Raw genomic sequence first — 17,565 nt, 5'->3', positions numbered from 1 at the left:
TGGTCTGTCTAGTGGTCAAGAGCGTAGCTTCGAAAGTGGGAGATCCCCAGTTCGAATTTTGCTTATGACTACTTTTTATTTGTTAGAAAAAATTATTTATAATAAAGTATGTTTGCTAGTCGCCTCTGTCCACGATAATTGATAGATTGGGCGTAAAGCCCGCCTGAAAAAATAGGCATTTCTTTTACTGCAAGGACTTAAAAATTCCATCCATTGTCCGCCTTAACCAAATCCCGCATCCTGTAATTCTACACCAAATTAATTCTCTCATTTAAATCCACTTACTTCCCCACTTTCGCCTTCAATCCGCCAAGACATCTCAGGCGTCGCTGGTCGCGCGAATTTCTTGATGCCTGACGTCGGCTATCCAAAAAGTCACTTTCTAACTCCTTAATGGTGGCCTTTGACGTATATGGCGTACTTTATGAACATATTTTTTGTTTTTGTTTTACTGGGTGATATGAAGTTTACTGTTTTGAAAACCATTATATACAATCAAAGCATAATAAATACAAAATTGTTCTTTTCAATGTTGCAGAAATAGTTTTGATAATAAAATGAGCGCCGAAAAGCGGAGGCAACCAAGCCCCAGGGCCAAATTCATCCAAGTTAAGAAAACTTCCGACGACTGGAAAAGAACGAAGAAGAGCCGACCAACTTTGTAATAACTACTCACTCACAATTCTCCTCTCTACTGTTTACCACAAAAAACATAAAATTAAAATCTCTAGCAACAAATTTACATATTCTAGGTTATATTACTTACACTACTTCGATCATATATGTAATACGTACATATTACGATAAAGTATGATCGACCGTAACTTTGTAGTCTGTTCACCTTCTCTGGACATTATTATTAAAAAAAGTTGATTATCATTATTATGTTGTCTGTACTTTTTTAATTTTATTTTCATTTAGAGTTCAAGGTTGGATGTTTTTTCTCTTGTAGAGTATGTCCATCAACGGGAATGACATGTAATTTTATATGCTAATTGACTTAATAAGATTTAGTTGGCGATTGAATTTGGACAATATCTTTGCATTAAAAAAAAAAAATACATTTATTAAAAAAAGTTTATTGAATTTTTTCTATACAAATTTTAAGGTGATCATTTTTTGCTTGTACTGACTCAAAATGTGAGTACTATCCCACACTTTGAACCAAAGATGCCTTTGATTCTGCTTTGCTTTTCCATGCTAAGCGTAGAAGTTCTTTTTCTCTACAAGAAATTTCGCACCCATCATAAAAACAAGTATTATGCTCAATTTCACGATAATAAATTCAATTAGAAGGTATTCTTCAAATTACGATAGAAACTTGTTATTGGCTAGAACACTTCAAAGTTCTCTAATCAGTCTGCCGTTCTCAATGCAATATTTTAAGAATATCAGTACCTATTTACTGATATTGCGCTCGGAGTTTCTCAAAAAACTTCTTCCAATTAGCTGTAGAGGCAACTAGTACAGGAATATCTTGAGACAGCAAGCCTGAATACAACTCCAGGACCACTGCGTGCTCAGTGCTCTGTCGTTGATCTAATCCCTTTCCTGTTACTAGAGAATTCAGATCAACTATAAGTTCCTTTGATTTATTCCTGTGGTTATTGACTCTGTTCCATATTTTCTGGTACCTTTACGGTTCTTTAGATTTTTCCAAGAAAGAAATGTGAGATAGGTAGAGAGAGAATTATATCAAATTGAAGTTAAAAAAAACAAACTGTAATCTGGAAAGGTTCACAGACCTGGAGGTCCCAGATTACAGAATAAGTGTAGTTAGTCCATCTCTTTCACATGGCTTTTTTCTTCAAAGAGATATTCTTGGAATTACTTCGGGACGTCAATCTCATGAAACTCTTCTAATTACTTTAAAAAAAAAAAAAAAACAGAGCGTAAGTTTGCCTGAATGAATGTTAAGCAGTCGCAATTTGTTTAGATTATATTATGAAATATAAAGGATATAACCAATAATAATTTAATGCCTAATGTTATTAATAACAGTAATAATTACAGAAAATCCTTGTATTAAAATTGGTAAGAACTGCTATTAAGGGTTTATTTAATCCGATGCAATTTTCAATTAAATTTTTGGGTAAGTAACTACCCGAAATCTAAACTACAAACACAAGAAATAAACAAGATCTTAGAAATTGAATGCCCAGTTTAATATTGAACATCAAACATTAACGAAGTTACATTTGTACTAAAAATATAAGCATGTTATACAGAACAACCCTGGATTTAAAATTCCACACATCCGCTAAAAGTGGACCCAAACCTAATTCTACAATTAACACTCCTCCTGAGTCAACCACAACTTCCGGAAATAGTTACTGGCTTTTTCCGGCTTTCTAACGTGATATACTGAGCTGAAAACCACTCAGCGGAGTTCACCAGCCAGTATGCTGCTAACCAGAACATAGCTGAAGTACTCATTCTACACTGTTCGTGGCTTGGCAGTGCCCTCAGTTATTCAAACGCCGACTCCAGCGTCCTCCACATTACCATTGTTCTTGCACCCTCATATTCTCGTAATTCGTTACTAAACTGCCTCTTTACAGTTTATAAGGTGTATTAATGGTGTGTTTACCCCAACAATTCCTGACTTACAATATCGATTATCGGATTCGGAGATATCGACCATATCATCTATATTTGAAACAATTTAAAGCATAAATCAAATAATACAACATCATCAGTTTAAAGAATGTGCATTATAAATTAAGAGAAGACGTGTTATGTTCTAAATAGCAACTAATTTCTAGCATGTTGAAAATCTGGTTGGGTGAATAATATCTTTCGATATTATCCGTCGAAGCACGCGTTCATTATTTATCTCTGATTTGGGTTTGGACTTTGAAACCGGTGATGGTTGGACGTTGACTTGGAAACTTAATGATGGATGGATAGCATGATGGATAGAAGACCGAAACGTTAAAGCGTACTACAATGGATAAAACCAAAGATACTTTCTATCCTACTTTGAGCAAGATCATCCCAGAACATCTTCTGCTTCCAAAGTCCCAGATGGGTTTAGCTAGAGCTTTTTAGAGCTGAAAAGTACCTAATCTCCATTGTATTAATGAATACTGGACTTCATAACACCAAAACTTGTAGTCAAACGTTTAAATTGCCCAATTTTCAGCTCTGATTACTAACAATGGTTGCTATTATCACATAGTTGCACAAAAGTGTCTGGGAAATTCCCATCACATCTATTTATCCGAGCAGAACAACAGGTTCTTGGAAAAGAATTAGTACAAGAAGATAGTAGGTTGATTTTCTCATCCTATTAGCCAGTAGGTGGTCCCGAGGTTGGCGTTTCCTGACGAGGAAAATAAATGAGGATAAGGAGGTGGAATGTTTATCTGTGAGTGATGCAACACTTACTAGTGGATCACTAGATAAACAGTCGAAATAAAGTGTACTTTTATGCAGTTTAAAAGCTAGAGAAATTTACTGTTTCCTTTGATTATAATTTCCGTTCATTAACAATTCTTAACAAGCACAGACTTTTTCTTTAGATCAATCTAAGAGATAGCTCTTACAGATTTGTTAACAATGTGAAAAAAACATAACAAACTTTAAAAGAGAAGGGGCACTTAAAGTAAGGGGCAAGATAGTAAAATCAGAAATTTATAATACTTAAGAGGGCCGCATTTAAATCAAGTACAGAACTTGACAAGAATAACATGAGACAAAGTCGTCGCTGGTATTGTTGATAAAATATAAGTTTATGATAGATCTGTTGCTATTAAAAAAAAACATCCTACTTATCCTCTTAATTTTAAGTGGACATTCTTTTTAAAGTACCTTGTAGTCTTGTATGATTTATGATTTAAATTATCAGAAATATCAATGATAGAGTCTTCGATTTCTGATGGTTGATTTGTTTTTGTGATCTATGGGTAGACATACTATTTAACTTATCTGTAAAACTGTTAGTTTTTAGTACTTACAATTAATTAAAGAGTTCAATGAGATTGATGCTTCAAAGTAATTTCAAGAAAGCCTCTTTGAAAACCATAGGCGTAACCGAAGTTCAGAAATCTAGGCCCTCTTGCAAGAATTCTTGCCCTTTGAGCCTTTAAGGCTAGTTTTTTAACTTCAATTTGGTATAACTACCACTGCCTTTGCTCTGGAACAATGTAAAGAACTCTGAAAAGGATGAAAAGAAAACTTTACTAGTTATTTACTATTTCACGGGATTAAACTAAAAAAATCTTGGTAATTGTTCTAAATTCTCTTAGTAGCAGGGATTAGATTGGCGATAGAGCACAAAACTGACACATGGAGATCCAGAATTTGTGTTCAGGCGTGCTTCCTCTAGAGATTCTTATTCTGGTAGTCTACAACTGAGTGGAAATTTTGTCCAAGAAGAGTCACTAAGCGGAGACCGACTGGATTTAGAGAGGAACTCTAGTAACCGTAGCTGTTATTGATCCTAATGGTAATAATCTGTAAACAAGACGCGGTCATCAGACTCTCATGAGCTTTTCAAACAGCCTCTTGATGCTCCACGATAAAGTGTTGGTCTGTACCGAGTCGAACACTGATGATAGAATAATATTTCTCCTCTGATTGGCAAATAAAACTTAATCAGGTAATCCTAAAATAATTTCAATTAAATTTCAAAATTAAAATTAGATTTTATATCCCCCCCCTTTAACATCAAAACATTCAAAATACAATCAGAAAGTTGTAAATAGTGCTCCTAATCATGGAGATAAGCAAATTAAGGAAATAAAAAACAGGCGACGATTGAAAACAGGCAATAAATTAAACATTCATGTATCTAATTTGAATACATAACTACGTAGTCCTACTCTTCAGAAGTGTGTATTTTAAAAACACAAACTGTAAGATAACAAGTGAATAAGAATAAATAAAAGTTGAATCAATAATTACAAGTAAACAAAAACAAATTTACATAAGATGAAATTAATGATAATTAGATAGTTAGCAAGCCATAGGTTGCAGCCAATTGTAAGCAATTATATCGTAATTACGTTTTATTTTGTCTTAATTATTCAAAAAATGACTAATTTATTGCTATTCAATTCTGAGCTAACTGTAAAACTATATTTTGATTGGATCATTACAAACATTGAGTCACAATCAGAAGTTCTGTTTTCCAAATTCTCGAATTGTTCTTTACAGCTGTGTCCTTCCTGATTAATGAATTGCCGTCTGATCCGAGGACATTTACCTGTCACCGTGTCGCACACCTCACATCCTCAACATTCCTCTCTTGTTACTGTTCTCAAGTCCTTCCACTGCGACTATGACCGGTGTATGTTCTTTCTCGGACTGAGCCATTCTTTCGTATTTACTTTCTTTTCTCTTCATTTTAACCTACCTTTAAACATCTTCCTTATTATCTGTGTAATGGAAGAGAAATACTTGCTGTTTTTTCTCTTAGCTGCTTCAAGGATCAATAACAAGAACATGAAAGAAGAGATGGAGAAAAAGGGAACTCCTTGCTCTGTAAACATATTGAAGTCCTCTTCCCTCTTTATCATACTTATAAATGGCCATTAACGTAGGAACTTCAAATCAATCTCCAATCACCTTTAAATATTCTCTAATCAATCCTCAACCTTAGGTCGCTTGAATAACCCCAATGGAAGAAGTCCAGTTATCACATTTCTCACAGAGAAAATAAGTCTTACTCGGCATTTATAAGAACTCAGAATAGCTTTCAATTGGAAAATATTCGACATCCTGATTGGCCGGTCTGGTGATAGATTTTTTTTAGGAAGCTGTAATAGATTTAAAACAAACATTAGGCATCTGCTGTAAGGTAATCTGAGGAAACAAAGTTTCCTCAAAGCTGGGAAACAAAGTGGGGAATTTTTCATCATTTCTGGGGATTTTCTGAACTCTTTTTTTTTTTTTTTTTTTTTTGAGGTCTGCCAATTTCAAGACGAACGAAAGCTTGATTAGGAAGAAACATCATTTGTATCTATAAAAAACGCGTTTATTACTGGTTAATGATAATATTGCCACTTTTAACAAACTCTTAGATTGTAAAAATTATCTCTTGCGAAGAGAGAATTATTTAAAAATTAAAACTAATTACCTTCTTTGTACAAGTAATTCAATAAATAATTTAATAATAAATAAACTGCTCCCAATCGTATGAGGTTCGCTCCAGAATTAAAACCTCAGATTAACCTTTCAGTTTAAATAATACGTACTTATATTCTGGTGAAGGCACGAATTGTAAAACATCTAAACTTGAATGGAATACATCCTTTAACGAGAGTATCAGATAAATTAAGGGGTTCACTCAATATCATTTCAAAATTCAGTGTTTGATAATGAAACTTGAAAAAATTCCAACTGATTTTGTAATCAGACTTTTTAATAGAGACAGCTGATAAGCATAATAAACCATAGAATAATGTGTTTAGAATTGATTTTCTTAATCGATATGTCAATTATTTAAGTAACTTTATTTATATTTAATGTGTTATATGATGTTATGAAACACTGAGGTACAAACATTAATTTGACTAGATAAAATTGTAAAACAATTTTTCACATAAAATAGAAATACATCGACCACTTTTTTACCTTTTTTTAAAAAAAAATCTAATAAGATAAATTTTATTGAAATAGTAAGAAATAAAGAATCGACTGTTGGAGTCAAAAAATAAAAATAAATAAGACACTAAACATGATTATCCTTTTAAGGTACAAACCAAATTTTGGTCATTCAAGCATAAGGTGTGTTTCGTTAATTGTTTTGGTATACTTTATTGGAGAGTAAAGAACGATATTTCGCAACGTTGGTTTCGAAGTCTGTTATTTTTCCCCACAAAACTCTTACCAAGTGAAGATGCATCGTTTGATTTAATGAAATAATTTTTATCAGTTACATTGCCGTAACTTAGGCAACTCTTTTGCTTTTACAGTGGCCATATTTAAACGCCGTGGATTATTTTTTCAATTTGGTTTATTATGACGAATTTCTATTGCAATCTTATATAGTCAAAATTTAACAATAACTTTTGTGTAAATTCACTTTAAACAAATGACATTTTTAAACTATGAAAGCGTGCAAAAATGAATCGAATTGCAATAACTTGAACTCTTACTATAGAACACCTCCTTTCTTGTGCATTAGGCCCTCGGCACCGTACAACTTGTTGCAGTCATTTTAAAAAAGAAATTAACTGCACCGGAAATGCCTCAACAGTTTAACTAAATGATTTCTTCGAAAGTGCACTTCTTCATCTTTTTTTACTCTTCAACATTAGTGGCGGAACAAACTGCTCTGGGGCTCGGCTTCTTTACTGACTTCTAATTTTGTCCATTGATCTTAGAGTGAGAAATGTGCATTACCTTGCATAAAATGTTGTTGTCTCGCTTGTTTGAAGCGCCAGATATCTCATGTTTCATTTGGTCTATCACTTTTAGCTGCTCTCAAACTATATAAAGGAATGGAACTTTGTTTTAATATACTTTCTCGGTATTTTTTTTTCAACTGCCGTTCTTAAGGTTCTGACCTTATTTTCTTTTCTACAAAATTATCTAGTTCTAACTTTTTATTTTTATTTTTTGGCATTGGCTTTCGCCGTACTGCCAGCATCGTGTAGGTGCTTATCACTAGAATATCACTCAATCTCCATTCTTACTTATAAATACATTTGCTTCACACATTCATCCCTCTACTATATACAACTATTTACATATACTGCAACTAATGGATGGATCAGTACTCTATACTCCTGCCATCCTTATAGCTTAAGGGGTTATAGGCAGTCAGAGCCGCCAAAAAAGTCATTTTTTCAAATTTTTTTGGGGGAAAAATGTGTTTACTTTTTTATTCGGGAACTTTTGCGTCATATCAGTCCATGTTTAAAGAACTTATTGTAATTTTTTCGTTACAAATTAATAATAATTGTACTAATGGCGAATATTTTAATGCAACACGTCAAAAAAATGCAACCCTCTCGTGGACATGATATCTTGAGACTGGGTCATCTGAAATCAAAATTTCGAAAAGATTTCGTTAGTAGATGACTTTATCTCGTACTTGACCGAAGGATTTAAAAAAAAAATTGAATTTTTAATTTTTGGGACAACTTTAAAGTTTCATTCACGATTTTCACTAAAAAAAATTGACCATTTTATGTTTGTAAAACAAGTTCTATTCATTGGAAAAAAAAATCCTTCGTCCAAGTACGATTTTAATATGTGCAAAAGAAATACGTAAAATTTCAAAAAGATCGGTGCAGTAGATTTTGAGATATCGTGTCCACCGACTTTGAAAACGTAGTTTTGAGAAAAACGCGTTTAAAGTTTTCAGCAGTTATAGGTTTGCGAATAAAACCTGGATAATCTTTTTTTCAACTTACACAGTGTCATCGATTCCAGGCCCATAAAATAAGTCCTCCATGTCTTCCAAAATGTCCAAGTTTTCCGATATCTGCTGTCTGCGTAGGATTCTTGCCTCCCTCTTAGCAAGTTGAGCTCTATGCTCAGCGAAGGTAGGGGCTTGTAAACACTTTCACTCTTACAATTTTGCTCGGATCGACCTGAAATTTTAGGACAACATTCCTGAGATACTTTAATATTAAAAAATAAAAATAAAATCGATTTTTTCAAATTTCGGACTGCCTATAACCCCTTAACCGAAATTAAAATCACGTAATCCTTCTCAAATCATTTTCTTGCATTCATTCTAATCGGCTATAACTTTTAAATACATTCATATTTCATTGCTAGCTCTGCTATAGACTTAAGCACATAGATGTTGGTGGAGAATATTATGTCTTTGTAGCGGTAAATGGTGCATCTAAATACCTGTATATGTCGTCAAACATTCGTTTCCTTTCTACTCCATAACGTGGACGTATCATTATTATATGTTTGAAATCCTCCTCCTCATTGCAATCTACGCAGAGAGGAGAGGACCTTTTGTTGATCCTATGAAGATACGATCCGCACACCGCGTGGTTCGCTCTCAGCCTGCTTATTGTCGTAACAACCCATTTATTAGTGACAGTTCCTTTAAACCGTAGTTATAACTTAATGGTAGAGGTCATCGATATATATTTATTCAAAAAAAAAGAAAGTCGTTTATTTTAATACGTCATCAGCTATCACGTGATCCTGATCTTTTTATTTAATTAGAACGCAATGCATGAATGTCCTAGCATTAGCGCTAGATGTGTGCAGTTGAACCTGGATGGATAGAGGGAACTAATTGGAACCTGAGGAATTTCTTGCACACTAATTCGGTTGTATTCAATAAATTGAACTAAAAATGAAGGGTTCTAACGTTTAATTCTTTAAAATATAATACATGTGCACATTGGCACATGTATTTGTGAAGTACACAAAAAGTTGAAAAAATATACATTTCTTTATAACAAAATCAAAGTTAGAACGATAAAGAGAATTCATAACTCTCAATACAGTTTAAAATGTGGGTGTACAATATGCGCCATTTTGGTTATTAAAGCCGTGCATAAAAAATAAAGGCAAAAACTGGAATAGCAGCTGATATTTCTTGTTACACACAGATGAGCTCTGATTTTTGTTTTTTTTTTTTTAATTGAGACGTACTGCAATTGTCTCCAGCTTTTTGAATTAATTATTAGAAAAAAATTAATAAATAAAAATGGACACTTCTCCAATAGATTGAGTAGAGTTCACGAGATAAATGGTGTTTCGTTTTATTTGTGAATTCTGTCGGCACACTACAAACGGTTCTTCTAAAAATAAATTAATTATATCAAATAAAGGGGGGGGGAAGAAATAAATATATTTCCTGTATTTTATTTATTTATTTCAATGAGACATTTAGGTATTCATTTTTATTACGATACGTTCATATAAATATATAATTTAATGGGATACATATATAAGGGGAGCCCCGCCCTGCTAAATTATAAAATTAATTAAATTATAATGAAAAAAATATTAATAAAATTTAATGAAGCAGTTGGTTGTGTGCGAGCATATGTTTAGAAGCGGGTTGCCTCAACTTTTTATATTGATGTCAATGTCCGCCACATCGTTTCATACGGGATACATACATGTGCATGTGCATACATCTCCTTGGCCCTACTGTTAAAACCTATTGTATTACTTACGTCACTGCGACCTAGACAATGTAACTATCATGACCCTTCAAATGGAATACATCTGCCACTTTGTATGATATTAACAATACCAACACCTAGGAACATTTCCAGAATTTCTTTCCCTTAATATACTAAAAAAGATGTAATTAACAATTATTTCAAATTTTGTAGATGAAAATATATTTGGAAATTCACTCTCTTTCTACCAAATATCAGGAAACTTCCTTCCTTCCAAGTTTCGATCAAAATTCATCAATTAACCCCTTAACGTGCACGCTCGAGTTAACTCGAGCGCGCTAAATTGGCCAAACTGTGCACACTCGAGATAATTCGAGCGGCGTTGTACTTTTATGCTGCTATAATTTTTCACACTCGAATATAATCGAGAATTGAAAATAATGTGAAAGCAAAGAAAAACAATCGTTTTATTGATATTTATCATTTACATGGGATTGCAAGCTATAACACTTACTTAATCGTATAAAATATAGCGGCTTTTTTCAAAAATACTGTGCATTAAGGGGTTAAAGATCGATTTTAATAATCATTTTTTAGTTTTCTTGACGTTTAGCTTCAAAGATTGCTTAAAACGACTAAACTTCTTTTTTTTTAATTACATTTCATAAATATGTCGAATCAATTGCCTATTAATCAATTTTAGATGTTCGACTAAAGTACCATGCTAATGAATTTCGTTTCTGTGGCCTACATTTTGAAAAAGAGTATTACGAGTAGTGGATATTTTTTTCAAAATCCGAAAAATCAGCAGATCTTAAGATTTCGTGGTTTAAGAATCAGTTTCCACGATTTTCTCAAAATGCATTTTCTTTTTAACTTTCTAAGATATGCAGCCTTAAATGGATGCATATCAATCAATTCCAAAACTCTTCGCTGCAAGTGTAAAAATCAAGAAATCGAAGAGCACGATGAATTTAAGTAAATTTATTGTGGATTTCGAAACACGTTTTGATCAGTGAAGATAATATTTTAATCGTTTTATTTGATTTTCAACTAATTTGGTTTGGAAATAAATATTGTTAAAAATAAAAGAGAAGGAATTATATATAAAAACTAAAATTACATCTACTCAGATACTATATACCTGCTTATACTGTATATAACACATAGGTATAAAGTATTTTTGAAATAAATTAGAGCCACTCCAATGTATCTATTAATAATAATGTCAATTAATTATTTGCATAAACCACCTCTTTCTGATTTATCTATAAATCAGATGATCTAATGTGCATTACTTATACTTTTTTTAATTCTCTTTTAGAAACTGCATTTTCTATTTATTTATTGACTTGTTTTTAATTAATATTCAATCAGTTTATTGATTCTTGTTAATTAAAAATACCTGTTCAAATAATAAAAGTCACCTGTAATTTTCATTATAATAATTTCTATCTATTGGTGATCGTTGACTTTACAATTAAAAAAATACAAAAATTTATAATCTAACATATTGCATTAAAACAGTGATATAATACTTTTTCTACGTTTCATATCAAATCTGTTTTTCTTCATTGGAATGTTGTGTTTTGTAGTTTTACAGAAATAGTTTTTTTCTTTCTCTTTAATAATTAATTTTGTTTACAATAGTTTGATTTATTATTGCTTAGTCTGATGCTGAGAATATCTATTACAAGATCTGCTTCAATTTAAATTCATCCAATTGTCCTGGCTGTGATGCATTTTCCCAGTATGACCCCTTTCTTCCGCCCTTTGACGATGATGTACCTCTGAGTTACTGATACCTGCCGTAGAAAGAATTTGTTCTCATAAAACGATTGCAAGAACTTTAAGTGGATCTGATCTTCCACTTCCAACTGCGAATCTTTGCTTGTAGAGCAGCGTGGGATTGTTGAAGATGAATATTTTGTACAATCACCCATTTAATGTAACAATAATATATTATTTACGATATGACTAGTTCTTAATCTGGACAAGTTGGAGCAGAAGACAAGATGGAATACCGTAAGGTATTTTACATGTTCTTCTTAATGCTTCTCAAAATACGTACATGGAGTATATACAGTACATATGATGGTGCAGTTAATCTTCTTTACTAACTGACAGACAGATTCATTCACTGTCAGTTTTTAGAAATCCCTGCATTAGATATAACATCGTTTACATAGGATTGTGAGTAACATCGATTTACATAGATCTACATAGTTACATGATTATTTCCATCCGTACAACAGTATAGTTTGCACCCATTGACGGCGGAGGGGATTTATCCCTTTCGCCCTGTTCTCCATTGTTTCGCAGTTGCTCCTGTACAAATGCAATATATATGCAATGTGGACAACATTGTGAGTGAACCACCTAAATAACGTACACCCCTTTCATGCGCACACAATGAACACAATGGTAAATTATTCAAGCTAACTTAATGCCTTTCATATAAATATACTGGTTTTCTTTTCTATTGAAAGATCCAATGGTAAAGAATCATTTTTTAAATCCGCCCATTTTTAACAATTTGCTAGATAATCTTTTAAAATTTAAACGACCCACTTTTATTTTTTGTTTACAGGTTGTTAAACGTAGTAACATTACAGTTGCAATCTAAAATAGCTCGGCCGTTTCCTTTTTCTGTGTTCTAAATCAACAATGCAGCATTGTACAATGGAATGCCTTCAGTTTGGTCCCAAATGTGGGCTGTTCAGTTGAAATGAACACCTTACATGTTTTCTTATAAAAGCTATTCAATATGGAATATTTTGTTTTTCATTTATAGAATTTTAAGTTCAAATTGAGTAATCTGAGTGTCTTCTTTCTGAACTCTTACATATTTTGCAATATTTGGTTATGAACTTTTGTATTCTATTATTTATTACAATATTCTTCAAAACTAATTTTTTCTTCTACAAAACGCTTCAACAATTTTGGAGATAATAGATTTAAAGATTACTCCCTGTAGATTGTGGTTGATTATAGAATATTGAATTAAATTCTTTTTTCCCACTGCAAACAGATCGTACCAACATTTTAGGCCTATTTCACCTCCATCTGGGAATCCATTACGCCAACTGCGTAGCTTCCCTTAAACTTCTATTAATATTGTTAAAAATTGTTCAAAATTTTAAAAACCTAAACGTGTTTAACTCAAGCTATATATACTTTGAGCTTACTTTCCCAGAATTCTGTTCTGTTTCGTCAGATAACATCAAGAATTACTAGATAGCTCATATTATCTGTGTTTTCAATCTTTTATGAGAATAACGATATAATGGCTGGCAGATATCTTTTATTTTTACGTAGATTGCAAATTTTTAACGATCTAGGATGTAATTAAAATTAAGATGTGGGTGGAAGATATTAATACCTTTTATATCTGCATACCACTACAGCAGCAATAGTAATTATGTTAATATAGTGCTATGACAGCGAATTCTATTCTGTAACGTCATAATCACCATAAATTACTAACATAATTTCAACTTTATAACATATTTCTTTATGGTGCCTCCATGTTTTTTGTTATTTCAAATTTGAATTTATTACCTCACTTTATGGTATTTATTATTTTTTTGTACAATATCACAAATACTTTCCAAGGACAATAAAAATCATTTACTATTTACATCCTTCAAATTTCTAATCTAAATATATTTCTCATTCTATAATTGAAAAATTTATTCCTGATCCTCAAAATTTAATTATCCATAGTAAAACTGATTGTTCCTCAATTTTAGATAGACATAAAACTTTTTTATTCAGTTTGGACTGCAATAGAGCAGAAAACTCAACATACAATAGTTATATAAAACAATTATTACCTAATGAACAGTTATGCCAGCCTTATTTACACCTTAACGTTCCTTTCAAATATATTAAACTGTTATCTCAGGTGAGATTAGCCAATAAATATTATTTTAAAATTAGTGTTGGGAAAACTACAGTTAAATTTGATGGCCAGTCTGTTTGTAAAGTTTGTAATACTGACAAAGAGGATATCTTTCACATAATGTGTAAATGTCAATCATATTTAGAAATTAGAAAATTGTGTTTTAACTCTTTGGATAGTGATTTTATTTTAAATGAATTTATAGCAGCCAATTGCAATTTGGAGAAATTACATAAATTATACAAATATTTAGATTTAATTTTAAAGTTTAGGCATTTCTGTACCACGTTCTAGGGTTCCTTAGCATTTTTTTTTTCTTTCTTACAGTTAAAAGTTCATTTAAGTATTATTATAAAAGAAATTTTTGTTATTTTAAGTTATTGCTTTTTTTTGCTTACTTTGTAATTAACCATTGCTCATTGTTGATTGCGACTCTGTATTGTAACGTTCATTCTTATACAATACACATAAATAAATAAATATATTTCTCATTCTAGATCATTCATAATTTGTGATGAAGATAAACGAAGTTGTATTCTCGTTACTAAAAATATTGTACCTAACTCATAAGTGAAATTTGACAGACTGATCAGTATTAGTTCACCTTAACTAATTTAAGTCCAACGTACATTATAATATTGTCCATGCAATATGTTCTTACACTCTAAGCAATAATCTCTGCCCTATTTGTCAGTGAAGAAACCCAGTTTAATTAGGAATCCAAAAAATGAAACCTTCAAACAAGCTTTTTATAGAAACTTTAAGAAAGACTTTAACAAGGAAAGATGGAAGTGTTTGAAAAATCAAGAACTCTTACTGATAGGGAAGGATTAGCTCAGATTACTGGATTCCAACGCGGAGATCATGGGTTCGAATCCAGCTGCTAGTCCTTAGTTTTTCTCTAGGAGCTTCGTAAAGATCACTATTTTGCAATAAACAAAAAGAAACCCGTATTCAGCAGAGTTGGCGAAAAGGTTTTCGCAGAAAGGAAATTTTAAAAGCATATTTTCCTCAGGAGGGCAGATTTTCCTCAGTGCAAGTACCACATTAAGTATAGCGATAACTTGATAGTAACTTTTCCTTTCAATGTAGCTAATTTTGGTGATAATCTTTTGACAAAAACTCATTATATCCCACCTGATCTTTAGGAGGCATTAATTTTTATCACTTTAACCTAAATATAGCAACTGTTATCAGTGCGTATTTCAAAGTAACTTATCTCTACACAGCACGCAATCGTTTCTCGTAAATCTCAGCTATAATTGATCAGAATATACAATAGCCATTAGATTAATTTTAATCTAAATTTTGCAATGAAGATTAATGTTAGTATTGAGTGTTTTTTATTATTATTATTTTTCACTAAAGATAGGATATTCTTTTGAACGTATATAAGGGATTCAGGCTGTAAAAGTTACATTTTAAAAATTGAATTCATTTTAATTTAATGAAATAATTCTTGAAAGATACACGCTTGTTAACGGCCATTTATATGCATCACATAATAATCTTTTAATTAATAATCTTATCTCGGAACTGGTTCTGGTCCAGAACAAAGATTTTCACTTCCTTTGCCAAAGTCTCGGATACAAATTACTCTCATTAAAGCTAGATTCAAAGCTCCACTTGAAAGCACTTCTTTTTTTGTGTAGTTTAAAACATAGATTTACCAGATTGGTGCACTTTGAGTGTAATATGGTAAAAGAAATAGCTAAGAATTCAGTGACAGTTAACTTTTTTATGGACTCCATGCTTCGTAAACAGTAAAGCGGAATTTTTACTTCTTTAGTTCTGTACAATATAAACTTACCTTTTTGGGTATCTTGCTTGCTCTTCCTCTGGTCTTTTTGTATCAATTTGAGACCTGTTTGTTTTCAGAAGAGATTTAACAACACAGACTCTCTCGATTGGTAGCAGATTGGACATTCCCGGTCTGCAACGCCTGCTGCTGTTTTGGTAGGAAAGGTGATATGTAGGTTTTCAGTTCAGGGTGCCTCTACGTGTAAGCCTTCTTTTCAAATCTATTTTCAAGGCCAGTTTAAATTGTCTTTGAAGGAAGTCCTCTAAATTGGATTTATTCAGTGAGCTAATACGACAGATCTCTTACGAAGTCTTTGTTGATGGCAGTTGCTGCTCCAAGTGAGAACGATAAACATTATCACTCGGAAGGAAGTCTAGCTGGAAAACTGTTCAAATTAAAATCGATGCCAACAATCTTCACTTTATAAAAGTTAAATTATCAGTTAAAAATTTCTTCCTTGAAATTTGGTTCGTTTTATGTTGAATGACAGAAATCTTACAAATTCCGTCTTTTGTATTCTAATACTTTTAGAATAGATTAAAACTTCTATAATGTATTGTATTTCCTTGTTTTATGATAATGGTTGTAGGCCGTCAAATTAGAAAATAATTACAGCTAATGTTCTGTACAACCACGCAGAACTGAAGATAATTGTTTTTATTCAAAACAAAGAAATATAATTATCAAAGTATAGTTTAGACAAATAATAATCACTAATAAAAGTAGTTTTGCTCACTGCGCGATACTTCAGCAACAACGTAACCTAGAGAAAAGCTGAAGAAATGGAAATTTCTTTAAAAAATTCAACGGAAATACGACCACATTTTGAGCTCTTTTTCTTAGAGTAATAAATTTATGGTGGCAGAGAAATTGTTAATTTGCGGGAAGTTGAGTTTCAATCAGGAGTCCAGGTTTTTGCTTATTCGTGCAAAGGAAAATACTTCTCTAAAATGTTTAAATACGCTCCAAACCCTCTCCAGTTTTTTCTGAACAAGACAGATCTCAGGACAGTGAACTGTAAGAAGCTCCTAGAAAGAGAAAATTCTAAGAACCAGCATCTGGATTTGAACTCAGGATTTTCTCGTGGGAATCCTGTATGCTAATCACTTAGCTAATCTCTTCCCTGGTAGGTTATAATCTTCTCTAACATCCGGTGACTACCCAGGTTCTTTTAGGAAGCCCTAAAAAAAGGCGGAATCTCATGTATTCCGAGGATAAAATACCTAATAAATTAGTTCCTAATAAAAAAAAAGTACTCAATTCCAGTGATCCAGAGAGCTCTAAAGAAGAACAGGAGCTGATATTCAGGGATTATCAAAGGGTGATGCCTAATGGACCCCTCCCCGCAACATCTTTCCTAAAATTAAAACTTCGCCCTTCTCCGTTTGAGGTGATTTGGTCTCGAAGAGAAGGTGCTCAGAGAACGGCTGTCAAGGAGGCTCGTATAAAGACAGCCCGTAGAAGCAATATGTCGTAAACAGTTTCGTCTTAGATAGCTGATAGCATTTCCGTTTGGTTGTTTTGAAAAGGTGGCGTCAAAGGCCGTAGACTGTTCCACCGTGCAGTAAGAAAACCTTTCATTGAATCCCAGTCGTTCAATCACATTCTTGGTAGAATTCGCATATCACACATTGGACACAATAAAGTAGACATCATAATTTCACACAGAAGCATGGATTTAATATTGATATTCACGCTGTTAGTTGCGCTGTTATTAGAAGAACATTTACTGCATTTTGATCATATTAAGTTATTCTAAATCGTACTATATTCTATAAAATCAATTGCAATCTTATTGCGCA

The 17,565-nt window shown here is 32.4% G+C and overlaps 1 protein-coding gene and 1 long non-coding RNA gene across 6 annotated transcripts in view; one reads left to right on the top strand and one right to left on the bottom strand.

The window, feature by feature from the left end:
* Positions 1-17,565, top strand: part of LOC141454146 (extracellular sulfatase SULF-1 homolog) — a 138,629-nt gene that overhangs the window by 37,449 nt on the left and 83,615 nt on the right. The window lies entirely within an intron of this gene.
* On the bottom strand, positions 1,070-8,655 carry LOC141454304 (uncharacterized). 4 transcript variants are annotated; one of them, XR_012458613.1, is made up of 4 exons: positions 6,201-8,655; positions 5,107-5,762; positions 3,960-4,158; positions 1,070-1,866 (listed from the first exon to the last, which is right to left on the bottom strand). It is a non-coding gene; the product is annotated as an uncharacterized lncRNA (long non-coding RNA). The 4 variants fall into 4 exon arrangements; XR_012458615.1 differs by having other exon boundaries at positions 3,960-4,138; XR_012458616.1 differs by having other exon boundaries at positions 5,572-5,762.

Source organism: Rhodnius prolixus, unplaced genomic scaffold, assembly GCF_049639745.1.
Source record: "Rhodnius prolixus isolate KJV_2025 unplaced genomic scaffold, Rpr scaffold_1, whole genome shotgun sequence".
Taxonomy (NCBI): Eukaryota; Metazoa; Arthropoda; class Insecta; order Hemiptera; family Reduviidae; genus Rhodnius; species Rhodnius prolixus.
This window is presented reverse-complemented; position numbering and strand designations above follow the sequence as displayed.